This window comes from Rhea americana, unplaced genomic scaffold (assembly GCF_003343005.1).
Source record: "Rhea americana isolate MKP2758 unplaced genomic scaffold, rheAme1 scaffold_164, whole genome shotgun sequence".
In the NCBI taxonomy this organism is placed as follows: Eukaryota; Metazoa; Chordata; class Aves; order Rheiformes; family Rheidae; genus Rhea; species Rhea americana.
In genome coordinates, this window is record NW_028185750.1 from 811,851 (window position 1) to 824,943 (window position 13,093).

Sequence of the window (13,093 nt, forward strand, 5' to 3'; positions counted from 1 at the left end):
CTCCTCATCCTCCTCTCAGGGGCAGAGGCGYGAAATGGAGGCGGCGGCGGGCGCGTGCTGGGGCCGCTCTGAGGCGAGAACCCGGCCCCGGCGCGGCTGTTGTGCCCGGCTTCCCCTGCTGTGGTCAGAGCAGGGAGGACGTGGACGGTCCAGGTGCTTCCCTGGGCTCCGACTGCACCTTCTTCTGTGAGCTGAGGCCGTCGTGTTACTTCTTCACCGTGGCGTYGCCGTGTTTGCAGTGGAAGTAACATGACTCTCACTGGATTGCAGGACTTACCTGGTGGKTTTTGTAAAAAGCTTGTGGAGCGTCAAATGAAAGGAAAGGTCAAAAGGGGAAAAATGCTAACTTTTATGCATACATTTTACAAAAAGCTGTAATTGCATGAGAGCTTTKATGCAGGAATTCCAAACCCACCTAAAGCTTGCGGAAATCCTGCTGTATATCAAGAAGTAAAATTTACCCAATATTTTTTGAGTGAACTGCAGGAGACCTCTATCTGAGCTTTCCTTTTCATCCAGTTTACTGACATTTAAAAAAGAACGGTCCGGTATATCCTTAGAAAAAACAGCTTGTGGTAACTACTCAGGAAAGGATACTAAAGCAATACAGGCACGTAGTGGGATTTTTCAACAATCTACCACATTTCTAATCTGCTTTCTGAGTGTCTAAGTGCCTGAAATTACAGATCTTGCTGATTAAAAAGAAGTAAAACATTACTTGTTTCAAACATTACATGTTAATTATATGATGCCTTGTCTCTTGTTGAGCAAAACAAGACTATAAGTAGCATCTTAGCTTCTTGCCCAAAGGGAACTGTCTCCATGCATTTTACCCAGTAAAATGTCTTCCTTCCTGAGGTGCTTAGTCCTCGAGACACAACATCGCTGGAGAGCGCACYGCTGACGGAAGAGGTCAGCTTGGGGTTTGTTGCAGAAGGAGCAATRGCTCTTCCAGCAGAAACGAATCAAACATCTTGGAGACTTGCTCTGAATGGTACYAAATTAGCAGATGGCCTAAAAATGAAACTAAGGTCGCATGTGTCCAGACCAAGTCTATGCATCTCCAATGTCTCTGCTAATTATTTAAAAACAGATGTTCTCCATCAGCATGCTATTCAGGTGATGGTATTGAACCAGAAACAGAGTGAGTGGGCAAAGCTGTTATACAGCATTTGCTTTTTCCTCCAATGCTAACAAACACTTGACAGAGAGAACAAAACCAGCCTTGGAGGAGAAAAACAAAACTCGCCCTTTCTTGATTGTCCCAGTCTTGTGGCACAAAGCCACATGCAGCGCTCAGGCTGAAGGAGCTGGAGAGCCAAATGTTGCACTACGCCCTGCCAGTTAACAGGAAAGTCTCACTTGTACCTTTCGTGAAATGTGAAGGAATCAGTTTGCGTTAGGGGAACCAGAGATCCTGTGATCTGCAAGGTCTCAGTGAGGACGTTTGGCTGACRGTTAACCAAGAGTGAGCTGACATGATTCAAAGCAGCTCTGCCTGCTGAAGAGGAGGAAAAGGAGCCTGATGTTGAAAGCTGGAACAAAGGAATGGACATGTCTGTTTTCCCAAGTGCCCTTTGTTTCCTGTTATCTTCCAGAAAGCCTTGTTGCTCTGATGTGTGCAGGCTGGGGCTCCCTGGGATGCACTGTGAAGCTGGTAGGATTCCAAAGATCACTTTTTTGGCACAGGCTAAATCAGAGCATCCTGTGTATTCATTGCCTCTGTGTATTGCAGGTCCAAGATGAAGCTTGGCAGCTTGGTTCCAGGTGGAGTGCAATATACTGGGACCACGACTTCTAATAGACTATGAAAGACCATCCTTTGAAATCAAATAAACACTCAGAGAACCTGTATGCTCTTCTCCTGCTTCTTTAAACCTTTGGGTAACTAAAAATCCCACTTCATTGTACACTGGCTAGACTGGGAAGCTGTCTGAGAGAAAGAATATCCTCCTGCCAGATGCTCTTTTTTTATTCTAACACAGTTGTTTTTCTCTTCACTTGATAAAGTTAAAATAAACAGTCTCTGGGGTGAATTACAGGCTTCTAAATTGGATTGGCATACAAACTGTAGAGCAGTTGGTGGTTGGGAGTCTGGGGAAAAAGAAACAGCAGGTTTTAGCTAGAGGGGACAACAGCTTTATTTCCCTTTTGGTCCTTGACAACTAAGCAGATGTCCTACAATTATTGTTTTACCTTCTAGTAATATAGTATCTTTTCCTATCCTCCCAGGTATGTGACTGGCTCATTTGCAGATGTGCAGGTAGGTCTTTTCCCTTGTTCAAAATGTATTTGTGCACCACTAGCTCCATCTATTGCCAGCTAATGTCTGGCTGAGATTCAGCTCTGTGCTTCTGTTTCTCCCTGTCAACGCTATCAGAGGGATACCTATTTCCAGTCCAGCTTATGTACGTACAACTGATGGTCTTAAGAACAGGATATTTTCTGAAGGTCTCACATAGCTTTTCTTCACACYATTTGTATTGCAAACCCTGCTTCTGGATTGAGGCCCTCCACAATATGCACAGACGTTTATTGGTGTTTGCCAAAAGTGCAAACCTTGCCACGACTGCTAAGGTAGGCATAATCACTGTGGCTGGGTACCACTGTACTAGATTGGGAGAGACATAATGCAATGGTCCTGTTCTGAACAGCATGGTAAGTCTAAAATTATTTAGTAAAAGGAAGACAGGGAAAAGAGTGCCAAGTTAAATTAATTTTCTAAGGTTCTGGGCAATATATATAGAAATGCTTGTGTAGTCTGTTGACAGACAGCAAACGATCTGTTCGGCAGTTTCTGTTTAGCATGACGAAGGTGATATTTGCACTATCTGAAATATTCCCTTTGAAAATATCTAGCTACGTACCTTTCAGAGCTTATCTTGACCTGGATGAAGTGCGCTGAAGCCTGAAGAATGTGGACTTTTATTTTTCTAAAGTAGTCCTGAAGTCTGTTTCTAACCTTAACAAAATTGCAGTCCAAATTTATCATCCTGCAAGACGTCTGACGGAAGTTAAATAGCGCTTCAAATACCTTTCTTTAAAACTCACTTAGGGGGATACAAGGCAAGTTGGTGTTTTCCTCAGCAGGTGTGCATTTGAGCTGAATCTTATATCTTTACAGTTTATAGGTATATATGATTTACAAAATCCCAGGTATTTTGATGTCTGCATTTATACCATACCTGGTTTCCCAGTTTTGTATTTAGTGCTTTCTTTGTGCCTGAGGGCYGTATGACATCTTAAATTCTTGGATCTTATTTTAGAGAGACTTTGTGTATTTTGGAATGGTTAAGAAAATCTTCAATACAGTTTTRCTCTACAAAGCTTGTACCTGCTCTTGCAGCATTAAGGACAAATGTGCTGTTTATTTAGGATAATAACTAGGGGAAATAATCAGTGGAAATTATTTTGCTGTCTAGGATAAGGGAGTTCCAAAAAGTTAGAGTCTCAGCAGATGAGGCTTTTGAGCTGATCAAGACAGAACCATCTTTCTTTAACAGGAGATAGTGTGATGGGTGAAGGGTTGCCATTACTCCACTCTCTCTGACGGAATAACTTGGCACCTAATCCTGTTTGTTTAAGGTTTTCAAAGGACAGCCAGACAATCCTGATAGCCACAGTCAGCCCAAAAGCTGTACGCAGTGAGAAAATCTCAAGTGCTCTGCACTGTGCCAGTCAAGCCTGCAGCATTGTCAGTGAGGAAAAAGTCAACGAGAATTCTGTACAGCGCTAATGGGAGCATGGTGTCCAGCAGCTTGTGGCCACAGGACTGGTGCCGACAACCATTCACAATGAAAGGTGACAAATCAGCCCCGGCACTTGCATGAGAAATGACAGTCAATTAGAGAAACCTAGGAAATGTTTTCCTGTGTTATGAGTAGTTACCCTTGTACCTTGGGTGTGTGAGGTCCAGACTGACAGCATGGCTGATGTGTTTGATGTCTGTCTGCAGAACTCGTGGGGGAATATACTGGGGCTCTATGTCAACCACTACGTATCACTGTTTTTTTTTTCCTCAGAGGTGGCCATGGGCGATGCAAATTGTCCAGAAGCTTAAAGCACGTATTGCAATTGTGCTTGAACCCGCATCATGGCTGTGTCCTGTGCATATGCCAACAAATGCATTTGCTAGTTTCCAAACTAGCGAACAACTACCACATTGTCCCAAKGTGAACTTGTGTTAGGACTAGAGCCAGGCAGAGAGATAATCACTGAACTGGAGAATAAATGCACCATGTGTCTCTCCTGTTCAAAGCCACTCTAATTTCAAACGTCTTGCCTCAACAGCGATCTGCTAACAAACTGCAGGCCAAGAATCTGTCAGAATAATTCAAATACAATTCTGACAAGATCAGAACTAGATAGACTAAAACTTTGTTAAGCTGTGGCTAAAACAAAGCCAATCAAATACTTGCCCATGTGGGGCAGAATGTGATCTCCTATGGTTTTCTCCCTTGTGCAACAGTAGCTTTGGAAAACAGGAAATTTATTTCAGGTGTTTAAACCCATTACAGGAAATAGAGGTTGACCTAAATCCAAGAGGGTGTATTCATTGCTTTGGAAATTGAGAGAAGAGAACGCAGCCGAGAGGTGATGCAGTCAAGGAAATGATATGCTGAAATGTGAAGCAAGCTACCAAGAATTTCAGTATCTGAAAGAGCAATTTTCTGAATGGGCAAAAGGAGCTGGCAGAGAGATGGAAGTAAGAAATGATCTTCCTTTGGGGTGGGGTGTACCAATAAAGTACGTGGGGCAGCCTTTGTTTGCTTTCAGCTAAATGCTTTAGAATACTAGAAACTTGAGAACATCAAATGCTGATCTTATGCTATTTTCTAGAATTATGATACTCAAGTCATGCTACTGTCTATCACTTGTCACTAGTGTTAGAAGTGCCTGGATTTCTACTGTTCTATTGATAATTGCAAAAGTCCTTCTGCTAGTAGTGTTGGAATGAGTTTTTGGTTTTATTTATATTTGAGTTGACTGAACGTAACTGCAGATACGTGGTTGTAATAAGATATGCTAAACTTCCAGCAGTAGGTGTTGGTAACCTTCAAGTATTTGCATTTACAGATTTGGAGCAGCAGGTAGAGGCTGTAGTGTCTAACTTGCCTTATAGTAGGAATAGGGTCTCCCATTTTCACTGAGAAATACTGTTAAATRTGAATGAGGTAAGAAAAAAAATACAGTGGGAATTCTGAGCAATGCAGGGCTGAATCTTAAMCTAGGTGATAGAGGGCTGGGTGGTCAAGTGCACTAAATTTCCACATTAACAAAACTGCATCAAGATAGGCAGTGATGCCTGACTATTGGAAAACAACCTGCTGCACGTGCTGCTATTTTTGCCTGCTTGTAGGGCTTGCAGCCCACAACTTTACACACTCTGCTTGTTTCTATCTGAGAATATTAGTGCCCTCTAGTGGGCTAGGTGGCTTCAGAATTTCGCACTCAGGCTAAAATAAGTCAGGAACGGACCCTTGTGAAGGGGGTCCATTCACACTGTGAAGTGTGAAGGGAGTCTCTTAGTTAAGAATGAGCAAGATCCTAGACTGAGGCATTTCTTGCTTTAAGAATGCCTTATGTGCAGATTCTCACTTCACAATATATATGTGGATCTGTAACTAGATTGCTACGTTATTTCCTCTTCTGGTAGAAAGCAAATGAATCCTGCAAAGGTGACGCTGGGCTGGAAAATTTAAACGATCGCCCCTTTGCACCCAAAAGAGATGGAAGTAATTGAAGTGTGTGGCAGGCCTAGTCTAAGAAGTGACTTATTCTTCAGGGAGCAATTACACTCCCTGTGTATCTTCAGTACTCTGTGATTTCATTTCAAAGAACTACTGCTTCATTCCTTGTTGGGCAGGTAGAACCAGAGTAGCTTTGGAAGAAGAGAGATGTCTTCTACCTGAGCTTCAAAGTGACATGCAAAGTTTCTATCGTAACACCTGAGCCTATTTTATAATCCTGTGGCCTGTAATTTGTAGCCTAAAATATCCRTGTTTAGCCTTTATTCCTAACCCTATGTCAAAAATCTACTTTAATACTGTGATTCTGATAAAGGTGGGAAAAGCTGATGAATGGAGAAATGTCCAGTTGTCTCAGAATGGGAAGGAATAATAAACCCATGATGCCGCTTTGGAGTTAGGTCTCTGTTTCATCTTTGTAGGACCCAAAATACTTCTGCCTTCTCTGGGAACACAATAGAAACTACCGACCCTTCTAGAAGAAAAACTGGTAGTAACTTGGATACTGAAGGTAGCTGATCATATTCTGAACTGATCACAGCAGCTCTGTGATTAAATATCTGGCTCTGGGAAGAAGCTTCATTCTGTGCCTAGTGGAAGCTAGGCCTTGCATYCTTTTTAAATCATTGAAGTCATAACTACTCTTATTACTGCTTACTGTAGCTTTGTATAAATTGCCATAAGATATTTAAAGAGCTTTTGTGTGTAGGTAGGACTGCTTTGCTGGGCAAGGGCACCTACTGCAGGGAGGTCTCCAGGGAGCTACTGGAGCCCCGGGGGCTGCAGCTTCCCTCAGAGCCCTCTCAGCCTTGGCTCTGGGAGCACTACCTGCACAGAGGCATGGGTCTCCTGGCACTTTGTTGGATGTCTGTATCAGTGTTGTACATTGGATTAATAAGGAGCATATGGGAGAGAGGAGAAATAAGAGGAAACTTCCTTGGAGCTGCCTGTGCTAGTCTGACCGAGACACTGCTCCAGCATTGCAGAGACAGCCCAAGGCTCATCCAGACATAAAACGCTTCCTCTTTCTTGACATCTATATTCCTGTAAATTGATGCAGAACTGCTGATGTCCAGTCGTTTGGAGAAAGTCCCTTTTCTCTTGTAACTAATGTGAATAAGCCCAGTAGAGAGATGGTTTCTCCATTGCCAGCTTCCCACAACAAAAGCTTGGGTCATCTGCTTAATGGTTTGTTGCGTTTCTGGTTGCGTGTTACCGTAATACTAGCTAAATTTCTGGTGACATGCAACAGCCGCGTATGGAAAGCTTTACCCTTTAATGTGAAAAATGAAAAAGACAGATGCGATCTGGGTCTAATACTGTTTTTGTTCTTATTTGTTCCATCTCTCAGGAGCTCTCTTACTGCTGCCTTTCCTCATTTTGTATGAGCATCAGAGCCCTCTTTTTACCTGATAAAGTGGATACACAAAGTCACTGTCCCCTGGAAGTAAGCTCCCCTACTTCAGGCCTGTTACCCAGAATATACTGATCCCTGGAGAATGTAAACCATATCACTGGGATATGTTTGAGTATGAGCCCATGCATATCGACTAGCCCCGTTGCTTCMGAATGGACCATACAGGATCAATACTTTTTACTAGTTTTTAGTAAAAAGTTTTTACTCACTGCAATTACAGGATAAAGTAGATCTGCAGTGGGTGACTGGTTAAGCCAGCAAAATCCCTTTATTGGAGAACTATGGGAAAAGGTTAGGTGTGTCGAAGAGAAACCGAACAAAATGCCCTATCTTGCCGGTTGGAGGATGGGAGATTTGGAAGTATTTAGCTTGAGGAAAAACTGAACAGAAATGAATAAGAAAGACGAGTCTTATTGTTTCCATTGAAAGTTTCTAGGTTACTCAGATTTATCATAAATGATGGCACTAAATAGCAAGCTTTGCCCAAGCTCCTCTGAAAGGCTCTCTAATATCAGCAGTTAATACCCTACTGCGCAGAGAGACAATTGAGTCTGTTCCTCCAGACAATACACCTGTCACTGGAAAACATAAAGCTGGCAATTAGCAGGGGAGGCTCTGTGTTGTGCTTTCATCCCAGACAATAAGAAGGACCTGGAAGAGTGAGATTAAGCATGGCATGTCCACAAGAGATTGTTGAAACAAATCTCGCTGAGACTGTTGGGCATTTGAAAAAATAAAACAACAAAACTCTGGTTAAAGCTAACTCTGCAAACAAGTCTCAAAAGCAAAATAGTACTGGAAAAGGGTAGGATCATTGGCCTCAGAAATACAAGCCTGGGACTGTGGAGGAAGACTTTCTTCTAAACCAAGATACCTTGTCAGCAGGGTGTCATGGGAAATAAACACTGAGAGGGGTTCTGCGCAAAGAAGGTGCAGTGAGAGTTCTGTATTGCTTAGCTAGGACTAAACAGCAGCATCTGCGGAAAGCCTGAGGAACAGATGTTTTACCCAGCTAATGCAACTGCTAAACTCTGGGCAATACTCCGTATTTGGCGCTCTAAACTTTTAAAAATCTCCCAAACTGCTAAGCCTTCGAAGTTATGCAGCCCAAAGCTATGCAGCAACAGGAGCAGTCTCAGCTGCTGCTTGTGACCAGCACTGAAACTAAGAGGGAAGCAGCTGACTGCCTCAGTCTAGTAAAGCTATAGAGAGCTTTACAAGAATAAACTAAATCAGTCAGCAAGTCTCAATCTCTTTTCTGCTGGTGCAAGAATTCTTCCAGCTCTTGGATATCCAGAAAGCCACAGAGGTAGATTAGGAAAGTCTCTTCACTATCAGTTCCATCTTCCTAGGCATGTTATTTACAAGTGCCCTATGCCACAAAGTAATTTCTGCTGCAGGTCTTTGGTGATAGATCCATAACTGTATTCTGAGCAGTGCAAGAGGCATAAAAGGGGAAGAGGAGACACAAATATTCATTCCATAGCTCTTAAACAGCTTGGAGTTTGCAAGCAGTTCAGGTGTGACTTGTGTGCTGAAGGTAGGCCAGGTTGCTGATAATGAGAGTTCGCTGCAGTAAAGGCCTGCAGGGTGAACTGTGTTTTGCTGTGTGAGGAGAAGAGCTAGCATGGAGAGGCTCTTGAAGCGTACATGCATTCTTGGATCACACTGTCCCCTTGGGGAAGTAGTGCTCTCCTGCCTGTGAACTTGTGCCCCCTCCCCTCAGCATCCCAAGGTACACATCTGTGACATACAAGACTTTTGATGTGAAGCTTGTAGCATCAGGAAGTTTGGTCAAGCCTGATGTGACAGAGTTGAAATGGGGAAGAAGAAATGGAGAGAACTAGACAAATAATGTGGTTGCCAAACATGCAGGTCTCTGACCATAAATGCAAATCAGTGTAGGCCTTTAGTATGCAGAATAAGGAAGCTTGTTTAGAAATCTGAAGAATTAGCTTGAACACATGTCCTCATGTCTCTCTCCTGCAGGGCTGTGAATGTGAAATTGCATCCATGATACAAAGTCTGAAGAGCGAATTGTTCACTTGATAGGTGGTGATACTGCACCTTTGTGCAGAAGAGGTGAAAGAATTGTCTAGCTTTCTCCACACACCGTTGCTTCCAATAGCTTGATCCATCTTGTACCATGAATGGATCACTGCAACACAGATGTCCAAATATTTGCTAACTGCTTTGTGAAAACTGATGRATCTTCTTTTGGGAGAGCTGACCTAAAGGTCCTTCAGGAATAGAAGACAGTCCCAGTGGGCCAGCTGGAGTTAATGCAACAGCAAGCTCCCCTGTTCCTGTTTATACACTGCAACCTCTGGGAAGTATGGGATGAAGAGAGAAGCTTTAGCACAGAAGTAACTGTTTCAGGGTTGTGTTCAATATTAGAGACTGAGAACACATTCAGAAGCCCATTAGTCTTGTTGCTGTCACAATGGTATACTGTCTGTTCTCAGTCTTAAATCTGCCACAGATCTTAATTCATGGAAGTTGCAGGCTGCCCTTGTGTTGGGGTGGATGGCATTTGGTGGGAAGGCCTTTTTAGTAGGACTAGAAAGCAGAAGTGTTTTGGCCATGTAGAAGTGGCTTGGAGTTTTAATTTTGGCATGTGAGAGACATCTGGGCTCTGTCTGTGCTCATCCGCAAAGTGCCTGAAATAGAGGAAGCTGAAGGCTCATATTTTTATCTCTTGATTCAAGCAGCACAACTGCCCCTTTTCAAGTACTCACTGTTAACCAAGAGAGGAAGAACAACCACTACACTCTTCTTTCTGAGATAATAAATAGTTAGGYAGTTAAGGATGGTTTATTAGGATGAAGAGTTTTGTGGTTTCAATTCCTTCCAGGCACAGACAGATGTATCCCTTGCAGAAGCAAAGAGAAACTTCCATACATGCATAAATAAGGATACCAAGGAATCCTTGAACTGGAGAATCTGCATCAGTATCAGTATGTGGCAGCAGCACCAAACAGAAGGTTCTGAAGCTTTCAGATGTGTGTAACCATAAAATAATTGAGATATGACGGACATGCAAAATACCTTCACAACCCTGTTGATGGGAGGGAGGTAAGTCTGCATCTTTTCTATCAGCCATTGAAAAGCTTCAAAAGCCAGCACTGGGCAAACACTGTCTCTGCTCGGAAATGAACCTGATTCAAAGTTTGGGAGACCTTAAACTCAGTAAGGAGGAGCTGGGTCAACGAGGGGGTCCGTTTTATGCAGTAAGAAGTGGATAAAAAACAAATGCTGGAGTAGGATAACATCTACAGCTGGACTAGGGAAATGTTATTTTTGAAGGATGACGCTAGATAACTCTGCAAGGGACAGGCTTGCAACGTGACCTAGTGATCTTTGACACRCACATCGCTTTGTTCCATTTCTCAATAAATCTTGTTTAGACACATGACTTTCTACTCCATTTGGCAAATATTTGATTTATAAAGATTAATGCGTTGCTAGCCCATGTGCTGGGAAGCTCTTCCAAGGGTTATGTGAAAGATGTGCCTTGAGGGTGGCAGATGAGGGTTTACTAGCTGGTAAGGATGGTGCTTCTTAAAATGCACCTGATTTTTTAAATTGACTGCATGTAAACAGAACTACAACCTGTTTAAAAATAAGCTAACCCAGAGTGACAGGATCACCCAAACTTGCACAGCACAATTTGCCCTTTGCTCGGCTGCTTATTAGAGAGTTTTACAGGCATTGTAAGTAGTTTGGGATCTCACCACCTTACTCTGCCAGTGTCATATTTCTTCTTGGCAAAGTCTCCTTGCACTGCATGGACATCCCTCAACTCGAAAAACTCTGTTATTTCTAATTTATTTTGAAATAGATGGAATGAAGGCTGACTTCAGGAACAGTAACTGCCTTAGGAAGACAGATGACTGGCTTGAATATTTGCTGTGTGGATCAGTGCAGATGCAATGGCAAGTTCTTTGAACTGGTGGCACTGACTCTGCCTCCATAGCGAGGAGCAAACAGATCACAGTGCCTGCATGTTCTCATGGCTGTAGGAAATCCTATGGGGAGCTGAGAAATCTCAAGGAAGCTTCCAGCAGGCCAGATGCTGGACCTTGCTTTCTGGACTTGCTCAGCAGCTGCTGAACCTGCACTCTAGCCTTTTCAGGCTGGGTGTGATTTTAGGTGAAAGGACAATGAGGTGCCAATTATTAGTTTCCGCTTGCTGGCTATCCCCTTTGCCCTTAGAGGAAAGGGAAGCCTGGAAGCATTCTTGCCAAAGCCTGCCTTGATGCCAGCCAAAGCATGTCTTGAAGTCTTATTTAAGTCCATTGCGTGATTATGGAAATTAGTTCAAATTTAAATCCAAAGTACTTGTGTAGGTAAGGTTAGAAACTCAGGCAACATTCATTTAGCACAAGCAGCTTTTCTTCACCCCCTCCCCCCCCCAAAACGAGCACAAAGGATAACTCATATTCCTATAGCAAAGAGGGGTGATGCTGGAGACTGTGACCTGGATGCCGTACCTATAGCTACCAGAAAAATGTGTTTAGTGCTGTTAGGAAAAGGTGATAAATTCTGTCTGAGGAATGGGTATAAAAAAACGTAGTTTCCTGTCTGCTGGGGAGCTCAAGCTCTTTCCAGTGCAGAACATTGTTAGTTCAAGCTCCATATGAAACCTAAGTCTAACTGTAAGTTTGAAAACCACCTTTCATCTGAAGACCCTTTTTTAAACTTTGGCTTTTCCTCTTGCCCTTTGCTCCCTCTGTCTTGGAGGGAAGTAGGATCTAGATTTGGCAAAGCTGTAGCAAGTCCCAGAGCCCTCTGGCAGTGGTGCCACAGGCTATGCCAGCCTCTGATGCTGTGTGCCCCACTGTCTGTGTGCGCCAGGCCCTTCCCCAGCTGGCAGCGGTGGCTGGGCAGACCAGAGCAGCTGCCTCAAAGGTCCATTCTTCTGCCAGAGATTTATTGCGAGGAGCAGAGGCAAGGCGCTGGGATGTGATAATTGCCTTCATTCCCGGACGAAGGCTCTGATGAACAAAAGGCAGTTGCCTGTGAATCCATGGTGTGACTCAAGCATTTGCTTGGAGGGGAGGAGTGAGAACTGTGTGCCTGTTACTGTAGCAAAAGCGAATGGGTGTTGATTAAAAGGGCAGCTCTGCCCTGCACAGCSGAGAGTGCAGCAGCCCTGTGGAGGTGGCCTGGGCCCTGTAGCCTTCGAATCTGCGCTCTTGAACTGCCCCGGGGCCACGTGGGCCTCTGCTTGAGGAAGTGCCAGGGCACTAAAGCTACCAGCTCTGCCCCATAAGGACAGCGTGCCAGRGACATGCTGCAAGTGTCCTGGGGAGCTCCTGCCTGTCTGACTCCTTGTTTTCCATCCTGCTCATCATAACAGGCTGGCTCTTTTGTTTGTCCTTGTAGACAGCTCTTCTAGAGCTGGTTATCTTTGCTTGGACTCCCGAGTACATTGATGTTAAACAGTAGCATCGTCGGGGACATCCGTGGAGAAGGGATTGCCTGGAAGGAAGACCCACCGTGCTGCTCRCACAGGTCGAGAAGCGGGGCGGATTGCAGGTGCCTTTCTGCTGGCTGGAGGGCTGCAGCTGCAGCAACGGGGTGGTGAGAGTGGGATGTGTTGGAGGAGTGTCTCCAGGTAGCAGCTGGCTGCATGTGGCCCTTTAGGGGAAAGAGATGAAAGAATTTGAGGAGGGGAGAAAAAAAATCTCGGGGATTATGTTACTTCCTTGCAGCTGGAGCTTGCAGTGCGTGGGACCCAGGCAGCAGGATGAGGGTGTAGGCTAGGGGATGTGGGCAGCAGAGTGGGAGATGGGGGATGAGGAAATAGGGGATGGGGGATGAGCAAAGCAGGGTGAGGGTTGCGGGGATGGTAGATRCAAGGTGGGGGGTGTGAGCGGAGGATTCAGGGATATGGGGTGCGGAAGTGAGGGATGCAGGGAGGGGA

The 13,093-nt window shown here is 44.3% G+C and overlaps 1 long non-coding RNA gene across 1 annotated transcript; it reads left to right on the forward strand.

Moving 5' to 3' along the window:
• The first annotated feature begins 133 nt into the window (after nt 1-133).
• LOC146598368 (uncharacterized) lies at nt 134-4,543 on the forward strand. Its single transcript, XR_014895280.1, has 5 exons — nt 134-280; nt 1,736-1,884; nt 2,233-2,263; nt 3,586-3,801; nt 4,518-4,543. It is a non-coding gene; the product is annotated as an uncharacterized LOC146598368 (long non-coding RNA).
• The last annotated feature ends 8,550 nt before the right edge of the window (nt 4,544-13,093 follow it).